Source organism: Melozone crissalis, unplaced genomic scaffold (genome assembly GCF_028551555.1).
Source record: "Melozone crissalis strain CALT ecotype California unplaced genomic scaffold, PUWL_Pcris_2 ptg000046l_1, whole genome shotgun sequence".
NCBI classification, from domain to species: domain Eukaryota; kingdom Metazoa; phylum Chordata; class Aves; order Passeriformes; family Passerellidae; genus Melozone; species Melozone crissalis.
In genome coordinates this window covers 4,538,750-4,565,447 of record NW_026535824.1, presented here as the reverse complement: position 1 = coordinate 4,565,447, position 26,698 = coordinate 4,538,750, and the positions used below count along the sequence as shown (strand labels likewise).

At 55.1% G+C, this 26,698-nt stretch overlaps 1 pseudogene; it reads right to left on the bottom strand.

The window, feature by feature from the left end:
• Window positions 1-769: 769 nt before the first annotated feature.
• LOC128943465 (serine/threonine-protein kinase pim-1-like) lies at window positions 770-25,567 on the bottom strand (annotated as a pseudogene).
• Between the last annotated feature and the right edge of the window lie 1,131 nt (window positions 25,568-26,698).

Here is a 26,698-nt window from a genome sequence, read left to right as displayed (position 1 = left end):
AAGTTACATTCTTTGCATTAAGAGGTAAATGATCTTTTTAAAAAGACAACTCAGTTATTTCCATTGTAAATGTGCTGATGGCATGGATCCATCTTTGTGACCTCAAAAGCCTCTTAAAGGATTTTGGGCTTTGTTTCCAACATTAGTATTTTAAATTGTGCTCGAAGCAAGAAGAAATTGCTTTGTGCCATTCCAGCTCCAAGCAGGACTGGGAATGGAAACTCTGTCAAACCCCAAATCCTTTACAAGATGACCTTCCTTCTCACCCTGCGAATGAGCTGCACATTCCTTTTGAAACTGTCAGGGATTTCTTAAAAGACACAAAGTCCCACTTAGGGCTTTTTGCTCTGGTTTGGAAGTGCAGAAGGGCAATTCTCCATCCACCAGCTCCAGACGGCACTGCGTCACGAGCACGGCCCACTTGCCAGCTTTGGCCCACTTGTGGCACTTCTAGAGGAGGAAGAAAATGCAATTGCACAATTCCAGCCAATCAAGAAGGAAGAACGGGACACACAAAACACCCTGCACAGATCCAGGCGTTCAGCTGGGACTGTGGAGAGTTTGGGTCCTTGCCAGTTGGATGTGTGTCCCCAGCTGCAATCTCTGGGCCTGCAGCAGAGTCTCACTCACCTGCCAAAGCAGAAAGCTCAGGCACTGTGCTCGCAAGGGGCTCGTCTGATGCAGAGCTGTCAGAGCAATGTGAGGGCAGAGCCAGCCCAGCTGGGCCCAGGGCTGAGCCCAGCAGAGCCCTGGCAGAGCCCAGAGCAGCCTAAGCATCCACAGAGTCTGGCTGCAAGGAGAGAAAGCAGAAACCGCCCGTCAGCTGAGGGCTCCTGTGCCCTTGTGCCAAGGCCTGCGGTGCCCAGGCCATGCTGGCTGTGCCCACAGCTGTGCCCAGAGCTGCCCATCCCTGCTGCCTTTGACAGCGGAGCAGGAGGGCAGCACATGTGCCCAGCCTGCAGCCAGCCACGGCACATCCAGCCCTCAGCAGCTGCCCAGAGCCAAAAAGCAGCTGGGCAGCTGACTGAAGAATTCATTGCATTTGCCCCTGCACAGGGGGAACCTTTGGTGCCCAGCCATGCCATGCCCAGATCAGGGAGCATCCCCCTGCCTGTGGATTCACCTGCAAATTGGGCCTGGAGCCTGGCTTTGAAGAAGGTGCCAGAATCCAAGTCCATCATCTTCAGCTGGCCAGGCCAAGGAAGAGATTGTCATCCTTGAGGTTGTCCTTGGTGTCTCCAGCAGCAGCCCCACCTGGAACAGCTTCTCCAGGGGCTCCTTCTCCTTCCCTGAGGCCAGACCAGGCTGTCAGGGCTCTGCCCGGGGCCCCAGCCATCCATGAACAGGACAAACAAAACCAGGGGGGATGGTGGCCACCAGTGCTTGCTACACCAGGTCTGCAGCTCAGCTCCAGCCCAAGAGCTGCATATTCCCTTCTGCTGACCCCTGCTCAAAGCTACAGGCAGGACAAAACCAGCCTGGTTTGCTTTGCCACTGATTGCCAAGAGATGCATGGAGCTGGTACCTGCCAGGCCCCTGGATCCAAATGTGCACATGGATCTCTCCCATCTTCTAGGGCAGAGGAACACCCTTCACCCAAGGATGACAGAAAAGATCTTCTAAGGATGGCCTCTCCGAGGGCTGCATGGACAAACACCTCTTAATGATATCCTGGCACTCTGGAGAGAGAAACCAGAAATCACCAGTCAGTTGGAGAAGTTGCCCTCCCGTTCCCATGCCCAGGCCATGCTGGGTGTGCTCAGAGCTGGGCCTAAACTTCCCCATGGATGCTCTGTTTGGAGGACAGCAGGAGAGCAGGACATGTGCCACCTCCTCAGCAGCTGCCAGAGCGGGATGCCCATGAGCCTGCTCCTGTCTTCCAGCACTGGTATTGCCCCCGTGCCCAGAGATGAGGATCCACCTTGAGAGAGCCATTGTGGGAACAAGATCCGCCCCCAGATGATCTCCTGGCCCCTCCTGAACAGGTGTTTCCCCATGACCAGGTGACACAGCAGGAGGCCCAGGGACCAGATTGTGGCTGCCTCGCCATGGTAGCGTTGGTGCTGGATCCACTCTGGTGCGCTGTAGGACAGGGTTCCTGTGGAACACAGACAGAGATCAGCAGGGGGATGCTGCTGCTCCCAGAGCCTGGCCCCAGCATCCCTGGGCATGTGGGGGCTGCCCCAGAGGCACACGGGGTGAGCGCTGCCCTCTCGCCAGCACCTGGGACTTGTGCACAAACTCAGGGCTGGAAAAGAAGCCACTGGCCTGGAAGAGGGCAGAAGAGACCCTAGGAAGGCCCAACCATGACACACAGAGGAAAAACCCACGCAGTAGTGGAGAAAACCCACTCTCCTCCCCACATGCATGGCCCCCAAAAATGTTAATAAGCCAAGACAACCAAGGGGAGTGGAGCAGTCCAAGCCCTTCCTCGCCTGCATACCAAACCATCAAGGGCATGGGGTCAGACCCCCCTCTCTGCTACCCCCATGGGGGTTTGTGTCGGGCTGGCTGCCCTAGCTCCAGCCCCAGCCCAGGCCACAGTGGGTGCTGAAGGCTGTCAGCAGGGCTGGGAGCTGGCCCCCCTCGCACCCCACCCAAATCAACTTGGCTCCAGCATCAATCCCATCACGGCTGCAATAGGGGGAAGCCCCAGTGCTGCACCCAGGCTGGGCCACGAGATGCCCAGGAGCATCCCCTGCGAGGGCTCACCTGCAAACTGGGTGTAGGCTGTGTCTTGGAGGAAGGCGCCACAGCCAAAGTCGATCAGTTTCAGCTGCCCACTGGCCAGGTCGAGCAGAATGTTCTCGGGCTTGATGTCCCGGTGCAGGACCCCGCAGCTGGTGCAGTGCCGCACGGCCTCCAGCACCTGGCGGAACAGCCCCCGCGCCTCCTCCTCCGGCAGGAACCCCCGCTCCGCCAGGAAACCCGAGAGTTCCTGGCACCACTCCGGACGCTCCAGCACCAGCAGGAAGCTGTCGGGGAGCTCAGGCCACTCCAGGAGCTGAATGACACCGCCACAGCCACGGGACACCTTGGCCAGCAGCACGATCTCCAGCGGGGCGCTGGTGCCGTCGGGCTGCGTGAGGAGCGCGGTGCCGTCAGTGGGGCCGAGGCCGTGCCGGGGCTCTGGCAGCCCTCAGGCAGACCGGGATGCTCTGCACGCCCCGCTCAGCCCACGCCCGCTCTCCCCGCAGGGCTCACGGCGGCTCCCACCCTGCCGGGGCCTCGGCTCCTCGCCGCCTGGCACGGCCCGGCTTCTGCCGCTGGCCCCGCTCACTCACCAGCTCGCCCCAGTGCCGGACGCGATCCCGCGGCACGCATTTGATGGCCACCTGCGAGTGAGGGAGAGCAGCGGGCTGAGCTGGCCATCCGTCCCGCCGCGCCCCGACCTTCTCCTCCTCCTCCACCCCCTCCTCCCGCGCCCGCCGCCGGCCCCGCCGCTCACGGGAGCGCCGTCCGAGAGCCGCGTGGCCGCGAAGACGCTGCCGAAGCCGCCGCGCCCCAGCAGCGATCCCAGCCGGTACCGCTCCTGCAGGGCCTCCTGCGCCTTCCCTGCGGGCGGGACGCGGCGGTCAGCGCTCGGCCTGGGGCCAGCAACGACCCCCGAGCGCCCCTCACCCGCCCCGGGCCCGGCATCCCCACCCGCCCCGGGCCCCGGCGGCTTGGGGCCGGAGGCCGCGCTGCCGAGCGGCGGAGCTCGGGCCGGGGAAGCCGCAGCGGAGGCGGCGGGAGCGGCCGCGCCGCGTGTGTCCTCCGCGGGCCCCGGGAGGAGCCGGGACCGGGTCCGCGGTCGGGACTGGAGCCTGCCACGGATCCGGGGTCGGGCTCGGGCCAGGCGGAGCCGAAGGGCGGCGATGCCGCCCCCGCACCAGCCACTGACGCCCGCCCAGCAGCGCCACCGCCAGTACGGCCAGAGCCGGGAGCAGGCGAGACCGCGGCGGGACGGCCGGGGCCGGGCACGGGGCAGCCCCGCCCGGGGCCGGGGGCGGGCCGGGGGCATGGCCCGGCCCGGCAGAGGAGAGGGAGGCGGGGAGAGGAGAGGGACGCCGGGCAAGGGACCCCGAGAGAAGGGTGCCCGACAGCGGGAGAGAGAGAGAACAATGAGAATGAGAGTGAGAATGAGAATGAGAATGAGAATGAGAATGAGAATCAGAATGAGAATGAGAAGCAGTGTTTAGGGTCTGTGCTCTTTTTGCTGCCGATGCTGTTGCTGCTGCTGCTGCCGCCGCTGCCGCTGCTGCAACTGAGGCACCGGGGCCGTTCGTCCCCGTGTCCGTTCCCCGCTCGCCCCACGAGCCCCACGTTCGAGCCCCGCGCGCCCCGGGGACAGCCCCTCCGTCTGTCCAAACACGGGAACTTTGCAGCCTTGAGCCCGGATGCAGAGCCCTGACTCCTGCGCACTGGCACAGCGATCCCCTCGCCTGCTGCTGTGCATTGTCCTTGCTAATGGTCAAACACTGTCGGGCCACCTTCCCTTGGGGTAGGATTCCTACCTGACCCAAGCACTGCACTTACATCTCCAGTGTTGCTTTCCAGTAAAAACAGGAGAAGGAACACTGTGTGTGGCTCATGGTATTTTAGAAGGCCTAAAAAGCCCTAAGTCACTGATCTTAGAGGTGAGGTACATCTGGAATTACTGGGATGCAACATGGAAAAGGGGAGCATAGACATAAATAGAGGAAAACATCTTGGATTGTTTCTTCCATTTTCATTTCACTTCTGGAAAGCTGTTTCAGTTTTCCAGGAATCTTCTCCTGTCTGCTCTTCCCAAGAATCTCTCCTGGAGAACAAGGTCAAGCTTCTGTCACAAGATTTGCCACCAGGAAATTATGCCACTGGTGAAGTTTTCATTGTGACTGTTTGTGCTGGCTTAGGGCAAATTTTGGGAGGAAACCTCCAAAAGGAATCCATCTAGAAAGAAAGTTCAAGCAGCCCCTACCCCTACTAGTTCAGGAAAAGACTTCCCTGGAGAAAAGTGAAAAAAACCCCAGTTTATTAAACAAGTAAAGTATTCACAAGCATGAAAAATGAATAATATTAAATAAAACCTCGGATAGTGCTGAAGAGATGGAAAATTCAGAAAGTCCTTTTTGTGGGTTGTAGTTGACTCACTCGGTCTCTTCTAAGTCCCTCTGGTTCTGGAATGCAGCGTCCCAGAGCTCAGGGGGCCACAGGTGTGAGCTGCCGGTGTTTGTCTGGGTTTTCAGTCCAGAGCAGGTTTAAACAGTTCCAAGAAAAAGGAAAGTCACAGTCCAAGGAACTTCTCTTCCTAAGCTAGCTAAAACCAAATTGCTAGACCTGGGTTGTGAAGGCATCGGGAAATTTCCAAATCTGGGCACTGGCGGTCTCAGCAAACACTAGATCTCGATGGTGCTGGAGTCAGAACCTTGAAATTTCCAAATTTTAGATTTCTGTGCAAGCAAATCACTGGACTTGGGCTGTGCGGGCACCAGGAAATTTCCAAATCTGGGTACTGGGGCAGCAAACACAAGATATGGGAGGTGCCAGACCCAGTAGCAGGAAGTTGCCAGGTTTTGGATTTCTGTGCCAGCAAATTGCTGCACTTGGGCTGTGCCAGAATAGGGAAATTTTCAGGTCAAGGCACTGGCAGTTCCAGCAAACCCCACATTTCAGGAAGGATTGGATCTGGACCCTTCCCTTCCCTTCCCTTCCCTTCCCTTCCCTTCCCTTCCCTTCCCTTCCCTTCCCTTCCCTTCCCTTCCTCCACAAGGTGCCAGAGGGGCCGGACAGCAGCCAGGCAGAAAGGGACTGGCAGGGACAGATGGACAGCAGGCTGGACAGGAGCCAACAGTGTGCCCAGGTGGCCAAGAAGGCCAATGGCTCCTGGCCTGGATCAGGAATGGTGTGGCCAGCAGGAGCAGGGCAGGGATTCTTCCCCTGTGCTCAGCACTGCTTGGGAAGCACCTCAAGTGCTGTTTGCAGTTCTGGTGCCTCCAATTTAGGAAGGACATGGAGGGGCTGGAGCGTGTCCAGAGAAGGGCAACAAGGCTGGGGAGGGATCAGGAGCACAAGTGCTGTGAGGAGTTGCTGAGGAAGCTGAGGTTGTTTATCCTGGAGAAGAGGAGGCTCAGGGGAGACAAGGCAGTATCAGGGCACAGGGTGGTTTTCATGTTCTCCATGGCCTATTCCACCCTTGCTGATTCTGGGATTCTCTGGAACCACCCCTGGAGCAGTTGCAGGATGAGCCCTGAGCCTCCTGTTAAGAAGCTCCAGCAGCCCAGGTCCCTCAGCTTCTCCTGCCAGCCCCAAAGCCCATCCTGTCAGTCCTGCAGAGCCTCTGCAGCTCCTCCTCACTGCCCAGAACAGGGAGCCCCAGAGCCAGACACAGGAGCCCAGATGTGCCTCTCTGGCCTGGGGTGCCTCTGGCAAGGGAGCAGCACCAGGCACTGCAGGAGCCTGCAGACAATTCCTGCAGCACTTGTAGGATGATCCTGCTCCCCAAGGGATGTTCCCATGGGGCCAAGTCAGGAACTGCAATGGGGAGTGGGGCCAGAGAGAAAAGGGCAAACAGGGATGAGCTGTTTGCAGGGGAGGGAAGAGGGGTGGGCAATAGGAAGAAATTTGCAGCAGGAAGAGGAAAGAAAGCAAAGGTGAAGCCAAGGAAATGCTCAGGGCTGTTTGGGGGTGGCTGCCAGGCAGCCCTGGCTCTGACCAACAGCGTCTGCAGTGGGACAGGAAACTCCCAGCTGATGGGAACAAACTTTCTGGCTGACTGCAGAGGCCAGGACAAAGCTGAGTGGTTTCTCTGGTGTCCCCCAGCCCTTGCTGGCCCCAGGGGCTGATGGCATTTGTGCTCCCTCAGGTTCATGTCCCCACACCAACAGCATGGGGGTGCTCCCGCCTGCTGTGTGCAATGCAAACAGGGGCTGCTGAGCCAGTGCTGCCGTGTCTGTGCCTGCAAGGATGGGGCACCTGTGTGAGCTGAGGGAGAGGCCAGGGCTGCAGAGGGGGGATGTTGTTGGCAGCTCCATGAGGACGCTCTGGGACGCTGTCCTGGGCTGTCCAGCACACTGGGGATGGATCAGCCCCTGCTCTGCTGCTCCTTCCCATCTCCCCCAGGGCCCCTGCAGAGCCCCAGCCATGCTGTTTGCCCCCAGCCTGCCCACGGCCAGCCTGGGGCTGCTCACGGGGTTTTCTGTGCTGAGCATTGGCCTGGCCGTGTTCTTGAGAGAGCCTGGGCAAGGAGCCTGGAGCCCCCAGGCCCTGGGCTGAGGCGTCAGCGCTGCCCCAGCAGTGCCCATGGCCTGTCCCTGCTGCAGCCCCGGCACTGCCACCCCCAGGGCTGCGCCCAGCCCCGTGAGCACTCAGGCCCTGCAGCAACATCAGGGCCACCAGGGCAGCCAAGAGAATCTCGACAGCCCTGGCAGCTTTTGTCTTGGAGGTACCATTGGAAAACTGTATAAGGAATTTTGGAGGTGGATTCTCAATTTTGGCCAGGGATGGCTTGACTTGAATGTGTTTTTTTCAATGGGAAGAAAAGAACGGGCCTCCAGTGTTTTGAAGGCAGATGAGGAGTGGCCCCCAAGCAGCCAAAGCCAGCCAGAGCAGTCTGTCCTGGAAGGTTTCATATGGGAATAATCCTTGGATATAATCAAATTTGGAGGTGGAATCCCAATTTCAGCGTTGAACCCCTGGAGAAGGACAGTTCTTTCCCACAGGAAGGAATGCACAGAATTCCAGGGTTTCAGGGGTTGATAAGAAGCAACTCTCAACATGCCAAGGCCAGCTGGACCAGTCAAGCAGCCCCCAGGAGGCCCAGCCACCCAGACCTGTTCCATGTTCTTGGATCCTTGGGGCCCTGCAGCATCAGAATTGCCCCTTGGTTCCACGAGGCCCTGTAGGATCACCACAGATCTTGCTTTCCATGAGGCCCAGTGATATAACAATGGTCTCCTTGCCTCTGCAGTGGCACAATGGCCCCTTGCTTTCCAAGTGGCCTTGCAGTGTCCAAATGGTTTCCTTCTTGCCATGGGACTGCACAAGGCCACAATGGCCCCTTGCTTCCACGAGGTCACAGAGTCTCCAAATGGCCCCTTGGTTCTATTGGGTTCCCCAGGATCACAGTGGCCCCTTGGTTCCAGCAGGCCTGGATGTGTTACACTGGCCCCTTGCTTCCATGGGGTCCCACAGTGTCCCAATGGCCCCCTGCTCCCACGAAGCCCTGGGATGTCACAAAGGTCTCATCGCTTCCACGAGGCCCTGCTGTTCCACAATGCCCTTGAAGTGTCACAATAGTCCCAGTGGGTTCCCCTGCTGGTTCACACTGGCCTCCTTCGTTCTGTAGTGTAACAACGGTATCTTTGGCTCCATGGTCAGAATGGCCCCGTGGTCTCATGGAGCCCCCACAGCCCCTTATGGAGCTCCACATCCCCTTATGGAGCTCCAAAGCCCCTTATGGAGCCCCACAGTGTCACTTTGATCCCCTTGAGTCCATAAGGCCCTGCCATGCTACAAGGACCCCTTGGTTATACAAGGCCCTGCAGTGTCACAATGGCCCCTTGGTACCAGTGGTCCTGAAGTGTCCTAATGGTCTCCATGGTTCCATGACACCCCACAATGTCACAATGGACTTTTGGTTCCATGAGCTTTCCTACTGCCAACAACAGTCTCCTTGGTTCCACAGTGTCACAATGGACCCTTTGCTCCATGAGGTTCAGTAGTGTAACATGGATGCCTTGATTCCATGGGGTTGTGCAGTGTCACAATGATCTCCTTGGTTCTGGGGCCCTGCTGTGGCTGCTGTGTAACAATGGATCTGTGGAACCATGAGGTTCCATAGTGTCACCATGGTGCCTTTGGTTCCACAAGGTCTTGCTGGGCCACAATGGCCCCTTGGTTCCATGAGGCTCTGTACTGTCAACAATGATCTCCTTGGTTCCGCAGTGTCTCAATGGATCCTTGGTTCCATGAGGGGCCTGGCCTCCCACAGCCCCTCACGGACCCTTATGGCCCCTCATGCCCCCTCACAGCCCCTCATGGCTCCCTCACAGTTCCCCATGGCCCCTCACAGCTCCCCATGGCCCCTCATGGCCCCTCACAGCCTCCCACAGCTCATGGCCCCTCACAGTTCCCCAAGATCCCTCACAGCCTCTCACTGTGGATGCCCTGGAAGAGAGAGAGGGAAACAGCAAGTGTTTCTCACAGCAGCATGTGAGAATTTTTAGGGTATGGTAGGGATGTGAAAACTTGTTAACTATAAACAATCTGCAGGTGGTGTTGTTCTACTTCGTCTTTCTGTTTCTCTATAAAAACCGCACAGTTCTCTTGAATAAAACCTTCTTTCACTCTCTCTACACAACTGCCTCCTACCTGTTCCTGTGACATTCTCGACTCAAGAGTGACACCTCACAGCCCCTCATGGCCCCTCACAACCCCTTCACAGTTCCCCATGGCCCCTCAGAGCCCCTCATGGCCCCTCACAACCCCTCACAGTTCCCCTTGGCCCCTCGCGGCCCCTCACGGCCCCTCACAGCCCCTCACAGCCCCTCATGGCCCCTCACAGCCCCAAACGCGGGGCTCCTCCCAAAGGAGAAGGTGTCGGGCCCTGATTGCTCTCCTTTCATTTCAGTCCTTTCACAGCCGTGAGTGCAGAAAGGCTTAAATGGAGCCTTTGCCCAGCGTTTCCCTTGGGGTTAATTGCGGGCTGAAGCTCTGTGCTGGCGCTGGCCCCAGCGCCACCATCCCTGCAGCCACCAGGCCTTTGCTGTCCCCCCGTGTCCGTTCCCTGTCCCCGAGTCCCGCCCGGCTCTGGCAGCAGCAGCAGCCGCAGCGCAGGGGGCGCCGGCCCGGCCCAGCCGGGCTCCCGGCCAGGAGCAGCAGCAGCGCCGGCCCCTTCCTGCCTGCTCCTGCCTCGGCTCCCAAGGGCTTTTTCCAGCTCAATTCTGGAGCACAGCAACCAGCACCCACACACAGCCCTGACTGCTCAGGGCTCGCCTGTGCTGCCCTGAGCCAGACCTCAGAGCAAGAAAGGATTGGGTTCCAGCACTGTTTCCAGCTCTGTTTGACTCACCCTGAGGTGACAGGAGGAGGCTGCTGGTGCCTCTGCCTTGGGAATTGCAGATCATGGCTGCTCTTGGCCCTCTTCTGCTTGCCACCTGAATTTTATCCATAAAAATGCAAGTGCCTCTTTCAGTTGGTGCTACCCATGGTGCTTTCATGACAGTGAAGTCAGTATTTTTGTCACAGGCATAAAGATCAGCAGATACTGGAATGCTCACCAGCCCCTGAACACTAAGATGAGGGGAATTAAAGCTTCACAAGCCACATTTGCAGGGCTCAAACAGAGCCCTGTTGCTGGCACTGTTGAAATAGAATAAACTGACAGAGGCCATCACAGAAGTTGCCTCCGCGGTGTGGAATTAAATTAAAAAATCCACCAGGAGAAACAGAAACCAGAACTGCTCGACTCACTTCATTGCTCCTTCCCAGCAGCAGGAAACGCAGATGCTCAGAGGTGTTTTGCACTGCTGCTGCCCCCAGTTTGAGCCCAGGCTCTGCCCAGTCCCAGTGGGAACCTGAGCCCAGCCCAGGGAGCTCAGCACACGTGGGGCCAGGCCCAGAGCCCCGGGCACGGCCGCCCATTGCGGGGCAGCGGCATAGACGGAATGTCCTGTGGCCCAAACCTCCTGCTCCTGCCACACAGCGCCAGCCTTCTCCCCCTCCTCCTCCTCTCCCAACACAGCACAAATTCCAGCTTGGAGGAGGCTTCCCCAGAGAGGGCTCCAGCTCCTGTTCCAGCCTGAGTGTCCCTGCAGAGGAACAGGGCATCTTTCAGGCACTTGCACAAGCTCACGCTTCTCACCTCATGGGGAATCTGGGATGCAAATGGCCTTGTTAAGAAAGTCAAAAGCCAAGGGAGTGGATTAGTAGTTATTAAAAACAGATCACTTTTCTTCCAGGCAAGGTTCACCAAGTCATTCTCTGCATTTCTCCTTTTCAGATTGTTTCAGTCAGCTACTCTGAAAGGTCCAGCTTGTTCTGGTGCTTCTCATGAATTGATTGTGCTCTTGATTTATGCACCAAGCACCAGATGTGGAATCATTTACACTGAACTCAGAAACAAACTCCCTCTGTCAGAGCATTTTCACATTCCAGATAATTTTCAAGATTTCCACTGACACGTTGGAATGATTATCACACAACTCTCCATTTGTGGCTGCAGGCTCTGGATATTCTTTCTCTGCATTCAGCCAGGCTTGTATTCCCTAACAATTCCTGGTACCACCTCCTGTTTTCTTAGCCTAGAACAGTAACAAGGAAAACCTCATCAATGGCACAACTCCTCAGTCCACCAGGAAAAGAAAGGAAAAGATGTCAAGTTCTCCAAACCTTCTTCCTGCTTTGCTCCAAGAGTCCTGCTGCACACACAGTGTGCAAAGCCAAGAGAAGCTGCAGTTGGTGGCACATCTTGTGACAGGAGCTCGACCTCGTTCTCCAGGAAAGGTTTTTGTGAAGAGCAGACAGGATTGTGGAGAAGATTGCTGGAAAACTGAACCAGCTTTCCAGAAGTGAAATGAAAATGGAAAGAAACCATCTGAAATGTTTTCCTCTATTTATTTATATGCTCCCCTTTTCCATCTTGCACTATTTCTCCATGCCATGAGTTCCAAATGCATCTCACCTCTAAGATCAATGACTTAGCGAGTTTTAGACACTGTAAAATACCATGAGCTGTCGAAGGAAGGAGACCAGGACACCAGATGGTTCATCACAGGTCCAGTTTATTGAAGAAAAGCATCAAACACTTATACAACAAATAATAAACTTATGAATATTCTGTAAGCCAAGCAATCTATTGGTTAAACTATACCATTAACTCATCCACATTCCTTTGGGCCTACGTTCTCTACTTCTCACGTCTCGTTGTCTATTTCTTTATCATACTCTGCTAGGCCCAAGGACACGTTGTCTTTGCAGGTGCAAGATTTGGAATTAACCACGGTCTTGTACTTTTCCATTCTCTAGTCAGCTACATTCCCAACAGACACCCTGCCTGCAAAAAGGCCTCTTCCCTAGTTAGGACATCTTTACCAAATTAATTCGGCTGTGTCCTCTCTCCTCAAGCCACTCTTTGACAAAACTCCCACAATGAGCTGCACACAGTTTGCCTTCCCCTGTTTTTGTTGGAAAGCAACGCTGGAGCCATCAGTGCAGTGCTTGGGTCAGCCACAAATCCTGCAGGCAGGGAATGTGCCCCGGCAGTGTGTGACCCTCAGCAGGGACAATGCTCAGCAATGCTGCAGGCAGGGAATGTGCCCCGGCAGTGTGTGACCCTCAGCAGGGACAATGCTCAGCAATCCTGCAGGCAGGGAATGTGCCCCGGCAGTGTGTGACCCTCAGCAGGGACAATGCTCAGCAATGCTGCAGGCAGGGAATGTGCCCCGGCAGTGTGTGACCCTCAGCAGGGACAATGCTCAGCCGCGTTGCTGTGCTCGGTCTCCATGGAACCATGCCAGGAGCAGCTGCTGAGCTCAGAAGCCATCGCAGCCCCCGCCCTGCTCCAGAGCCCCTTGGCAGGGTGGGCTCCTGCCCTGGCTCTGTGTGCCAGGAGCCGGCAGCGCTGGGTGCAGGGAGCCCAGGGAGGGCACAGAAACGCTGGGTGAGAAATGCTGGGGCACAGCGAGATGGGCGAGTGCAGCTGGCCAGGGCAGAGGAGCAGCACGCACAGGGGGCACAGCCTGCAGGACAGATGGCCAGGGGGAGAAAACAACAAACATCTCAGGAAGGTGGAGAACAAACTTTTAGTTGCAAACTTCAGAGAATGAGATACTTGGGAAATCTTAAAAACCATTGAATTACAGTAAATCACTTGACAAAGCACTGACTGAGCAAACTCTAACCTGTCCAACTTCAAGTTATCCAGATTTTGAGAAGAAAAAGTCAGGAGAAGAGAGAGAGGGAGAAAGAGATCCACAGTCAGTCTTGGATCTCAGCTGCTGTGAGCTCCGGGGCCGTGGGACGTGTCAGTGTCACACCCGTGTCACAGCCAGACCTGCTCTGGTCCCTCTCTCAGGTAAGGTTTTTGGGGTGCCAGGGGCTTGGCAGCCACTTTGGGGCTGCACCAGAGGCTTCAGTGGCTGGGGTGGGGCAGTGACCACCCCACCCATGCAGAACTCTCCCTGCCCCCAAACACACACTGGAGATGTCTGGGGCCATTCATCATTTCTCTGCTCTCCAGCACCGAGGCAACAGACTCTGGCTACAGGTCTGAGCTTGGCCCAAGGCAACCACCCCTGGCAATGGGGCTCCATGGAGCTGCTCTCAGGAAAGACCCTGAGAGCTGGGGAGTGCCCCAAAACTGCCTCAGAAATGTGAGATACCTCAAAATCTCTTCAGGAATGGGGATTATCCAAGAACTCATTCAGTAATGGGCTCCCCCTCCCTTCATCATCCCCAAACTTTGGCGGTCTCATTCCAGACCCCAGCCCACCTCCCCAATCACAACCCCAACCCATCCCACCCCTCATGGACATCATGACCCCCTTCCCAAGCCATATTTCCCCCATTTCCCACCTCCAAACCCCATCCCACCCATTCTGCCCCACCTAATGCCCATCTCAACCCTCCTGATTTGAAGGCCACTTTGCTCAATCCCCTTCCAACCCCATTCCACACCAAAGAGCTGTGGAATCCAGGAATTTTGGGGTGGGATTGAGTAGTTTTCAGTGGCATTGAGGTGACAGATTGAACCCTCTGGTCTCTTTCAGTGCCAAGAAAGGGAAACAGGTACATCAAATACCCCCAAATTCTCCCAATTATCTCCCTGAATCCCAGATTGCTCTGAAACACAAGTAAAAAGTGAGGCTTTAGATGCCGTTGATGAATTTATTGAGTTTTACCCCAATTTTCTCTGTTTTAAAGGGATGAAGATGAATCCAAAGAAAATTAGGGGCAAAACAAAAGAATGTCCAGCTGCCTTCCCAATGCAGATCACCAGGAATGTGGATGGCCAGGGCTCTGACCAACATGGGTCCTGCCATGAGGGATGAAGCCGGAGCAGTGCATGAAGCTCCCCCTGCAGCTGGGGCACTCACAGTGATAGTGGAACCCTGGAAAAAGTTAAAGATAGAATCTAAAATGTTAGGCTCTATGCTTTCCCAGATCAACTGCACCTGCGTAAGCAGTATGATAAATTATATAATTGTTAGATGTGATGATTGTTTAGTAATTAAATGTAATTATTATATAACCATAAGAAGAATAGTGAGAAACTATGTTGGAAATTCAGAGAGGGGCTAAATTTATGTATACTATAGAACAATATAAGTTTAATAATTAACATGAAAGTTATGTAACGATAGAGTATAAAACATGATCATTTCGGATGCATGGTCGGAGTCAGATTTGGGTTGAATATACCCCGATTCCCAGAGCTCTTAATAAAAAGCACCGCATATAATCGCTCCGTGATTATGTGTTTTTGAACGCTAACAACGGGGCTGCCCTTACCGGTGCCTCTGTTGGTGTCGGGTAAAGAACGAGCGGTCTGAGAAGCTCTTCCCACACTGGGGACACTCGTAGGGCCTCTCCCCAGTGTGGAACCTCTGGTGGACAACCAGGTCAGACCTGTGGCTGAAGTTCATCCCACATTCCAAGCACTCGTAGGGCCGTTCCCCAGTGTGGATCCTCTGGTGGCAGATCAGGTTGAATCTCTTCCTGAAGCTCTTCCCACACTCCAAGCACTCATAGGGCCTCTCGCTGGCATGAAGCTGCCCATGGGCCACCAGCTCTGAGCTCTGGCTGAAGCTCCGTCCACCTTCCTGGCTCAGGGTGGGTCTTTCCTCCTCAGAGCACCCTGGGCTGGGTTTGCAGCCCCTCCTTGTGCGGGATTGCCAGGGCTTTTCCTCCCCATTGGGTTCCTGTACTGTGGAGTCACTCAAAACAGCCTCTTCCATGAGGTTCTGCTGTGGGGATTTGTCCTCCCTGGTCTCCATCCTCAGCTCCTTCCCTGGGGGAGGAAGGAAAAGGAGAGGATGGGATTTCCCCGAAAGGGGAAGGAGATCCCCCCAGTGCATCCCCAGCAGGATGGCGTTGGCAGCAGGGTTGTCCTGCAGCTGGGGGCTGTGCTGGGCTGGGGGATGGAGCAGGAGAGAGGGGAAAGGGGCACTGACTTCCTCCTCACCTGCCTGGGTGTCCCGGGGCATCTTCCTCTTCCTCCAAGCCTTCTCCTCCTCCATATTGCCAAGGTTTGGGAATGCAAAATCCTGGTTTGGGGAAAAACAAGGTGTGAATGCCTTGGGTTGGGGATTCTTCCCACCCAAGTCCATCACTAGAAGTCATCTGGTGTCCATAAAATCCTTCAAAAATCAAGAGTGAATCAAAAAAAGCCACCAGGATTTTCCCATTTCCAGTCTCTGGGGTTCTGGTGGTCCCCTGTCTCAGGGCTGTTGGAGATCCCATGGGCACTGGGGATCTCCCCTCTCCAGGGTCCTGCTTAGGGATGCTGGGGGGTTTGGGTGTCCCCTTCTCCAGCCTCACCCCAGTCCTGTCACTAGGGGCTCTCCCCTCTTCCCACCACCCTGTCCTGGTTTAGGGCAAATTTGGGAGAAAATCTCCAAAAGCATTTCCTCTAGAAAGCAGATTCAAGCGGCCCCTCCTCCAAGCAGATCGAGAAAATATTTCCATGGAGAAAAGGGGAAAAAACCTGTTTATTTAACAGGCAAAGCATTCACCAGCACAAAAAATGAACAATATTAAAAAATAAAACCACTTGCCGCTCCAAAAGAGATGACAAACTCAGAAAGTCCCTCCGTGGGCTGTAGCTCAGCTCACTCAGTCTCTTATCAGTCTCTTATCAGTCTGTTAACGGCCCCTCCAGCACTGGAACTGCCGAGGCCCAGGCTTAGCCTGGTGGGCCACAGGTGGGAGCTGCCAGTGGTGTTCTGGGTGTTCAGTGCAGAGCAGCTTTAAACAGCTCCAAAGAAAAAGAAAAACCACAGTTGGGAACTTCTCTGCCTCAGCAAGCTAAAACTAAAAGCAAAGGAGAGCTCTGTCCTGCTGTCTGTCCAACTGCAGACAACCCATACCTTAGGTTTTAAATTTTTCCATTCTGTTTTGATGTGCAGCTTTTAGCTTTACATTAAGTGTTACTGGGATCTTTTCACAGGGTGGTGAAGACAAAACAATCCTGTTCTAGCTGGAGACTCAAGGACAATCTCTTAAAACTTCAGGCCCAAAGCATAAACAACATGAAAAGAGGAGAGCAGGCATGCAAGCAAGGAAGATGTAACTTCCTAATTTGAAACTATTAATTGAGCAGTTAACTTCTATATACAAATGGACTAAAACTTGTTTAAATGTGAGATCTCATGACCAAGCCCTCTTTTGCTCCCATCTTGGAGCCATCCAGGCAGAGCCACAGCTGTGGCTCCTCTGCTGCCAGGGTGTGACCTTTAAAGGCACTTCAATAAAAATCAACTTTATTCCTCTTAACTCCATGTGGCCTCTGTTCGAGCTCCTTAAGGCATCACAACAGTCCAGGAGCCGGAATGTGGAGGAGTGAGAGCAGTGTATGAAAACAAACTACTGCTCTTCCTCCTCCCCTTCGCTCTCAGAACCAGCATTAAAGGTGCAGAACTCATTTCTGGGCTAAACAGACCGATGGGGTACGAGCATCATGAAGTCACCCCAGGACACGCCCCTGTCAGGGTCAGGGGGTCCCGTCCCCGCCTCATCTCCGGGCTGCCGGGGGTGCCCCAGCTCCGGTATCGCCCCTTCCCCTCTCCCCGCCCCGGGGGTCCCCCGTTCCACAGCCCCGGCTCGCACGGGGATCCCCAAAACCAATGTCCCGCCCCGTCGGTACCGGGCCATCCCCACGTGGACCCCCCGGGACCCTCCCGAGGGGCGATCGCAGCTCCTCTCCCCCCGAAAAAGCTCCTCTTGGGGAGCTCGGAGATACCCGGGGCTCGAGTCCCGGATCTGCCGGCTCCGAACACTCTCCAGAAAAATCCTCCCGGAGACCCCTGGCTGGAGCCGGGGCGAGCTCGGCCTCCGCCCTCACCTGCGGCTCGGGGCTGGGGGCGATGCTCCCGGGGCAGGGGGCGCTGCAGGCTCGGCGTGCGGGCGCTGCGAGCGCCGCGATTCTCCCGCTCCCGCTCCTGCTCCTCCTGTCCCTCCTCTTCTTCCCGCATTTCCTCCGCTGCCAGCCCGGACCCCCCTTTCCCACCGCTCTGCCCCGCGGCCCCGCAGCACCGGCTGCTGGGTGGGGGAGCCCCCGATCGGCCCCAGGGCTGGGCAGGGGGCTCGGGGACCCCCCCGGGGCGGATCCGTCCCCCGGCCCGAGCCCCAAATTCCGCTCCGGGGCCGCCGGGCTCTGCGGGTCCGCCTGGCAACCGGTGAGTCATCGGCGGGAAAAGCTCCGGTTGGCTGGAATTTGGTTAGCGCCTCCTCTGATTGGCTGGAATTGTGAAAGGCGCTGCGCCCCGCGGGTGTCCCCGGGAGCTGCGGAGTTGGAGCCGGAGCCTTTTCCTATTTTTTTCTCTCTGAGAACATTTCTGATTTATTTCTCTCCCTCACTCCTTTCCATTTCTTGTTCAGTGCAATCCAAGTTCGAGCAGATCCGCAGGTTGCGTTCCCATGGTCTCATTTGCACCTTCACTCAGGTGTGAGAAGGTCAGAGAGCCCCCCCAGCCCCGAGCACCCTCAGCAGTGAGAGGGACACAGAGCCCCTGGTCCCCAGCCCTGCACAGGCATTGCCTGAAGCCAGAGGGATGGAGACCCCCCGAGCATCCCCCAGGGTGAGGGGACAGAGACCCCCGAGCATCCCCTGGGCTGAGAGGGACAGAGACTGCCCCGAGCACCCCCTGGCACAGGGGAGAGGGAGGGAGACCCCCCAGGCATTCCCTGGGGTGAGAATGATGGAGACCCCCTGGGAATGGCCTGGGGTGACAGGGACAGGGACACCCCTGAGGAATGGCCTGGGGTGACAGGGACAGGAACAACCCCTCCAGCCCCTCCCAAGCATTCCCAGGGAATGAGGTACAGAGACCCCTCGAGCAGCCACTGGGCACTGTGTTATAAATGAGAAGCTTGACTAGGCCAATATTCAAGCAGCAATCAATTTAAAAATTAATATGTTTACGCATGAGCAATACAGCGCTGGGTACAGTAGGGGAAGTTTTCCCTCCAACTGCACACCGATAGTTGAGGCTTACAAGTATTTATAGAGGTACTCATCAGCTTTCTCAGCAGTTTCTATTCCCAATTTTTACATCCCAATTCTATACCTATTGTGAATTAATTATTCTCAGGATGTATCCCAAAAAGGAGTATCCCCAGATGGTGGTGGTTTGGTTTCCGAAAGAAGGAAGAAATGTCCCAGATGGTGGTGGTCCAGATTCCAGATGTGGGTCCACCTTTTAATTGCAAGGACTATAAATCTCATAACAGTGATGCCCAGCTTCCCGTGGTCAAAACCATAAATCCTTGAGTTGATGTTCATCTTCCTTTCTCAAGCTGCTTTTCACTGTTTTGTTAAGGTGTGAGATAGCATGTTTCCTTTTATATATTCTAAAGCTGTAGTTTCAAAGATCCTTACTACAAGCAGCATTCTCAAATCATACTTTAAAAAGTTATTATTATTGCAAAACTCTTTAAGGCTTATCTACAAGCAGAAAGTTCCTGTAAAAAAGCAATATCCTAAAAGCGTTAATTCAAATGCTCCTATATCACTTTAAGACTTGTCAAGGATAATTATGAACAAAAGATAGGTTCAAAGGCCTTCTTCCAAGCTTTACTTTCCTCAGTAATTATTAGAATTCATCTTTATACCTGTCCCATGGTCGGTTTCCACACATATTACAATCACAAATACACACGTTGCCTGCACGTACCTGACACAAAACACAGCTTTGTATTTCACAGGGGGGCACAGGGACAGCTCCTGTGAGAAGCTGCTGGAAGCTTCCACCGTGTCTGGCACAGCCAATTCCTGGTGGCTTCAAAGATGGACCTGCTGCTGGCAAAGGCTGGGCCAGTTACAAATGGTGGCAATGCCTCTGTGATATCAGATTTAAAAATAAATCAAAATAGAGATTGTGGCGCAGTTTTAACTCCAGCCAGAGGAGAGCAGAGGGAGAACATGTGAGAAGAACAACTCTGCAGACATCCAGGTCAGTGCAGAAGGAGGGACAGGAGGTGCTCCAGGCCCTGGAGACCCAGGCACCCTGCAGGAGAGCCATGGAGAGAGGGGCCCTGCTCCCAGGCTGGAGCAGCCTTTCCGTGCAGGAATGCACCCCTGGAAGAGTGACCCATGCTGCAGCAGTTTGGGAAGGACTGCTGTCCCTGGCATGGACTCACACTGCAGCAGTTTGCAGAGGGCTGTTGCCCCTGAAATGGACTCACATGGGAGAAGCTCCTGCAGAACTGTCTCCCTTGGGAGGGACCCACGGTGCAGCAGGAGAACCACACTCCTCTCCCTGAGCAGGGGCAGAAGCCATGGGTGATGAACTGACCATAACCCCCTCTCCCTGCACTGCTGGGGTGGGAGGTAGAGCTGCAAGGAGGGAGGTGAGGGGCTTATTTTATTTCCCCTTTTCCTGCTCTGACTTTGTTAGTAATAAATGAATTTCACATCTCTAAGCTCAGCCTGTTTTCCCAGGACAGTATTTGATGAGTGATCTCACCCAGTCCTTATCTCAACCCATGAACCCTTTCTTAAATTCTCTTTGTCCAGCTGCAGAGGGGAGTGAGTGAGCAGCCCACATGGATGCCTGGCATTTGGCCTGGGTCAACCCACGACACCTTGGTACCACAGGGTCACAATGGACCCTTGGCTCTATGGGGTCTCTTTAGTTCCACCAGACCCTGCAGGGCCACTTAATTCAACAAGGCCCCAAAGTTTCACAGTGGTCTCCAGGATTCCATGAGGCCCTGCAATGTCAAAATGGACCTTTGGATCCATGGGGGCCCACAGTGTCACAATGGGCTCTTTTGGTTCTACAGCTTCACAATGGCCTCTTGGTTCCATGTGTCCTGCGCTGTTCCATGAATCCTTAGTTCCATGGGGTCCTGTAGGGTCACAATGGTCTCCTTGGTTTCATGGTGCCACAGTTGCCATAATTTCCATGGTATCACAACTGCCCTTGGATCCCAAGAGGCCCCAGAGTGTGACAATGGCCCCTTGCTTCCATGACGCCCTGCTGTGTTATAATGCCCATGGTTTCATGAGTGTCCATGGTGTCCCCACAGTCTCCTTGGATCCCCAGTGTCACCATGGTCTCCTTGGATCCCCAGTATCACCATGGTCTCCTTGGTACCATCCAGGCCTTGTAACAAGAGATAGGGAGCCATTTTGTGCCTCAGATGAAAGGCTGCAGAACTCATGGTTGTGAGGCTGTGTCACTGATAAGAAACAAAAACCACCTGAATCTGAATGCCAAATATCATCTCAAGTACCTTCAATCCCAGCCTCGACAGAGGTAGAAAATACAAACAGAGATCCCCCAGTAAATAAAAAACAGGAACCATATTTTGAATGCAGGCCAAATGCATTCAAGTGCATTCGAATGCACTCGATATGATGGGGAGGTGATGATCCCCTATTCCAAGAGTGAACTTAAGAAGGGCTGACTACTGAAGGAACTACAGAGAACCACAATATAAGAAAAGCAGCTGGCAAAGGTGATTCTGGGATAGGGAGACCAGAAAGCAAGAGCAAATGAACCAGTGCAGTCGCCACCAAGCAGATCACGTTCACACGCTGTGGGCAGCAACCCCATCAGGCCGTGCCACCATCCCCGGGTACAAGGGGGGTCATGATGGTTCGTTTCACTGATCTCAGGGTGCAAAGACACACAGCAGGGGACTTTCAGTATTAACCAAAACAAATGCACCTTTTATTGAGTGCCCACAGCAGACGCAGCACAAGGATTAGAAAGGAGATAAAGGATAGAGAGACAGAGAAAAGGAGGGGGAATAGCTGCATACAGAGAGATGAAATCCTCGTGGTCCAGCCAATAGATCCGTCTGGTCACATTGGGGAGAGTCTCAAAGTCTTTGGTTAACTCAGGGCTCTTTTATAATCCACTGCCGGGAGGGGAGCAGGATGGCACATGGAGGGAACAGCGGAGTATAAATCCATTGGGAACAGGTACAGACAGTCCAGTTCTGAACAGCACAAACCGGTGCCAGCAGTGAGCGGGGCCCATTGTTTCAGGACTGGTTTCTATGGGAAACTCCCACTTCCCATGGCAGACATCCCACTCCAGTCAGGCCAGCACCCCTGGGTTAGAATTTGAAGGGTTTCAGTCTCTGTCCTTGGGGAGGGCTTCAATCTCCGTCCTTGATGGCAGCTGTGAGGCAGATGAGGGATCTTTGGACCGTCTCTTACAGACTGACATCGCAAAACATAAAAATAATTATGCCTTTCCCCTTAAAAAGAAAATTTACTGAATTCATAAAATTTTAATTATTTTTCTTATTTATAAGAGTATTATTCTATATTTGTATTACCAAATTGTAATATTTATATTTTCAAGCAAGAAAAAAAATTATTGGTCATTGGTTCAAAGTAACATAATTCCCTTCATTAATTCATTGAGCAATATGGCTATTGATTTCTCCTTCTTTATGCTAATTAGTACCATTTAAAATACTTTTGTGATTTTTTTTTTTCATTTTCACAGACACGATAAAAAGGGCCATTTGGGGTCTGTGCAGAACTTTCTGGGGCGCATTTGGGGCAATTTTGGGTCTGGAGAGGGAATTCAGAGAGAACTTGAGGGTCTGGAGGACACTTGGGGGGAGCCGGGTGGGCACTTGGAGGGGCACTCAGGGATTCCGAGGGACAGTTCGGGGTCCGGGGCAGCACTTGGGGGTCCAGGGGGGCGCTTGGAGGTCAGGGAGGGGAATTTGGGGCCCTTCGGGGTCCGGGCGGGACCTTGGGGGGGTTCTGACGGGGCTCTCTGGGGCGCGAGCGGTGGTGGGAGTTGTAGGCGAGGGTCTAATGCAGTTTAACGGAGCCGCGGAGCATCATGGGAGTTGGAAGCGCAGCTGCAGTAGACGTCTGCGGAGGTACGGGGCATGACGGGAGATGAAGTCCCGGCTGAAACAGCACTGGGCATGTGCTGCGGAGCATGATGGGAGCCGTAGTCCTGGAAGTGGCTCCAACGCTTTGTTTGGGGGTCCGGGAAGGCTCTTGGCGGACACTTCTGCATCCGAGCCGCGACTTGAGGTCCTCGGGGAACGTAACGTAAACGCTTCGGGAGCACTTGCAGGGAGCTCGGGGAGCTCTAACCGTGCTCTTTAGGGCGGGGGCACGGCAGGAGTTTTAGACGCAGGACTGTTCTGAGGCGCTCTGGGGGAGGAGAGGAGATGAATTCCCAGAAGTGGCTGTACCGAGCATCTGTGGGGTTGGGAGCACTCAGGGGGTCCGAGGACGCTTTTGGGGGGTCCCGAATGGGCACTGAGGGGGCACTGAAGGATCCTGGAAGGTCTGGGGGACACTTCAGGGACAAAGGGGGGGCGGATCCCGGGGTTAGAGCGTGGGGCATGACGGGCGTTGTAGTCCCGGCTCCAATGGGGCTCAATCGGGCCGCGGGGCATGACGGGAGTTGTGGCTACCGTAGGCACCGTCCCCGAGTCTCCGATCTCTGGCGCTGATTGGCTTCGGGCGGCGATGGGCGGGAGTCTCGGCAAATGGGATGCGGCAGAGGCGGGAACAGCCCATTCAACCTCTCCAATCCCTCCCAGTACAGCCCAGTCCCTCCCAATACACCTGAGTTTATACCCAGTTCTCCAAGTTCCCTCCAATGTAGTCCACAGGCTGCCCTAGTGTCCCCAGTCCTCCCCGCAATGGCCCCAGTGTCACTCCCAGTATGCCCCAGTGTCTCCCACAGCATTCCCAGTGTTCCCAGTATGTCCCAGTCCTCCCCAGTCTTTCCAAGGACAGTTTCATTTCTCACGGTGGCCGTGGCAGCCAAACCCAGCAGTGGGGTCAGTGCAGTGCCCATGGCCACAGCCCCTTGCAGTGCCCAGTGCAGCTTGGGCTGATGATCCACCCTCACAGCTGGCCCAGGGCAGCTCTGCAGTGGCTTTGGTGGCACCTGGGGCTGGCACACACCTGAGCAGTGTGTCTGTTTGCACTGGGGAAACTCAGCAGTTTGAGATTGCTGCAAAAAGTACAAAAAGTGAAAACCCCTCTCAGGCTGAGTGCAGCCAGCTCTGCAAGCACAGCAGGGCCCAGGGCAGTGAGCACAGACAGGATGGGGCTGGGCAATGTGGAGCAAGGTTGTCCACACTGGGTCAGAGCTCCAGGCACAGCTTCTGTGAGCAGGCCGGAGCTGCTGGGGAGAGACCCTGGGTCAATGTCAATCACAGAATGCTGCAATCACCTCTGCTCTAAAGAGAAATTTAATAAAAGAGACCCTTTAAAATAGGAATGTATATTTTATTACTGCTCTTTGAAATCTTTCTCCATAACTGGACTAGGAAAACTTTAATGACCCTCTCAGGGCTTTGCTGTTGTTTACATCAGACTCAGTCCTTGAGAGTGTCTTGAAAAAACTTCTCAAGAACTCAAAGTTAAATTTAGACTCCAAATTTTCTTGAAGTTTTAATGGGTCCCACAGAGGGACACGACTGCCTGCCTCTGCCTGCCCACACAAAGGCTCCTGCTGGGGAATGTGCTGCACTACAGCCCTGCCCTGGCAGGGAAATTCCTTTTTGTTTGGGTCCTGTCTGGCTCTCCCTATCTGCCCTTTACATTAATTCTTTCTTTCTCTGCCTGTTCTCTATTGTGCCAAAAGGATCCAGCATCTCTGAAACTTCCCTTCAATCCCTCCCAGGTCTCCTCTGCTGTCCTCAGTCTCCACTCCACTGAGCACTGAGCTGCTTTGTGCCTGTACATGGATTTGCTGTTTCAGAGGGTATAATTTATTCAGGCCTGAGCTCTAGTGAGGGATAACTCCCAACCTCACATGGACATGTAATTCTACCAGTGTGTTGCTTATATACACTCACTAAATGTGAATTACAATTTACCCATTTCCATAAAACCCACCCCAAGTTCCCAGATTCACTCCTTGTTTTCTCTGTCCCTGCACCCTTGATGTCTTCATCTTCTCTTCCAACCATTCCTGTTAGGAAAGCAGCCCCTGCATGCCTTGGTCCTGTACTGAAAGTTCACAGACACAGTAAAAATTGAATTAACCCTTTTGGTATCAGCCCAAGGCTTTGTGTGGGCAGGCAGGGGCAGGCAGGAGGCAGAGCTGTCAGCAAAGGAAGGGCCCAGCCAGGTGGGGCAGCCGGGGGATGCCGACAGCCTGCAGGGACAGAGGCGCAGGGCAGGGACACCGTGGGACAGCCTGGGCTGCACAGGGCACAGGGATGGGCAGCAGCTGCAAGACAGCCCTGCCAGAGCCAACTTGGGCAGCACTTTGGCCATGGCTGCTGGGCCTGGGCCTGAGGCAGGAGCAGGGGACAAGTGACCCTTACAGGGCTGGGGCCTCATTGCCTCCTTGTCCCTGCTCAGCAGCCTGTCAGGGGCCGCCCCATGCTCCTGCCCCTGGCATTGCACATCCCCACATGCCAGTGCCCATCCCGGGAAGAGCCCTGAGCAAGGAGGGAGGGACAGGATCTGCCTGGCCAGGGGCTGGGGCTCAGGCCTTGGCCCTTTGCATTCCTCAAACACATCCAGCTTTGCTCAGCACCAGAGACACCTTTGCCTCGCTTGTCCCCAGCTGCCATCACTGCCTACAGTGTTCTGCTCTACCTGGAACCTGGGGACACTTTCCCAGTGGTGTCCCTCTGTGGGACCCATTAAAACTCCAAGAAAATTTGGAGTCTAAATTTAACTTTGTGTTCTTGAGAAGTTTTTTTCAAGACACTCTCAAGGACCGAGTCTGATGTAAACAACAGCAAAGCCCTGAGAGGGTCATTAAAGTTTTCCTAGTCCAGTTATGGAGAAAGATATCAAAGAGCAGTAATAAAATATACATTCCTATTTTAAAGGGTGTCTTTTATTAAATTTCTCTTTAGGGCAGAGGTGATTGCAGCATTCTGTGATTGACATTGACCCAGGGTCTCTCCTCAGCAGCTCCGGCCTGCTCACAGAAGCTGTGCCTGGAGCTCTGACCCAGTGTGGACAGCCTTGCTCCACATTGCCCAGCCCCATCCTGTCTGTGCTCACTGCCCTGGGCCCTGCTGTGCTTGCAGAGCTGGCTGCACTCAGCCTGAGAGGGGTTTTCACTTTTTGTACTTTTTGCAGCAATCTCAAACTGCTGAGTTTCCCCAGTGCAAACAGACACACTGCTCAGGTGTGTGCCAGCCCCAGGTGCCACCAAAGCCACTGCAGAGCTGCCCTGGGCCAGCTGTGAGGGTGGATCATCAGCCCAAGCTGCACTGGGCCCTGCAAAGGGCTGTGGCCATGGGCACTGCACTGACCCCACTGCTGGGTTTGGCTGCCACGGCCACCGTGAGAAATGAAACTGTCCTTGGAAAGACTGGGGAGGACTGGGACATACTTGGATCGCTGTGGGAGACACTGGGACATGCTGGGAGTGACACTGGGGGATACTGCTCTAAACTGGGGACATACTCGAGCCATTGCGGAGAAGACTGCGGACACTGGGGCATCCGGTGCATGACATTGGGATGAACTGGGAGGGACTGGGAATGGGCACAGGTGTATTGGGAGGGACTGCACTGTACTGGGAGGGATTGGAGGGGCACTGGGGTTGAACTGGGTTGTGCTTGGGATCAATTGGTCTGTACTGGGGTTGTACTGGTCTGTACTGGGGATGAACCGGGCTGTACTGGGAGGGACTGGAGAAGTTGAATGGGCTGTTCCCGCCTCTGCCGCACCCCATTTGCCGAGGCTTCTGCCCATCACTGCCCGTAGCCAATAAGCACTTGGTATAGGACGTGATAATGGCGCAACCTTTCCCCCCCCCAACTCCCGTCATGCCCCGCGGCCCCATTGGAGCAGGGACTACGACGCCCGTCATGCCCTGCGCTCCACAGAACCCCCAGGATCCGCCACCCCTTTGTCCCTTAAGTGTCCCCCAGACGCTCTAGGATCCCTCAGAGCCCCCTCAGCGCCCATTCGGGTCTCCCCAAAAGCGTTCCTGGACCCCCTGAGTGCTCCCAACCCCACAGATGCCCGGTACAGCCACTTCTGGAAATTCATCTCCTCTCATCCCCTGCACCCCCAGAGCCCCTCAGAACAGTCCCGCGCCTAAAACTCCCCCCGTGACCCGCACCCTAAAGAGCCCGGTTAGAGCTCCCAGACCTCCTCCCAAGGGCTCCCAAACCGTTTACGTTCCCCCCGAGGGCTTTAAGTCGCGGCTCGGATGGAAAAGTGTCCCCCAAGAGCCTTCCCGGACCCCCAAACATTGTGTAAGAGCCAATTCTGGGACTACAGCTCCCATCATGCTCCGCGGCGAACGTCCGGCGCTAGTCCAGCCGGGACTTCATCTCCCGTCATGCCCCGCGCCTCACCGAGAGCCATTGCAGCTGCGCCTTGAACTCCCATGATGCTCCACCGCCCTGTTAAACCGTAATAAACTCTCGCCTACAATTCCCGTCATCCCCCGCGCCTCAGAGAGCCCCGTTCGAGCCCCCCAAGGGCCCGCCCGGACCCCAAAGGGCCCCAAATTCCCCTCCCTGACCTCCAAGGGCCCCCCGGACCCCCAAGTGCTGCCCTGGACCCCGAACTGTCCCTCGGAATCCTTGAGTG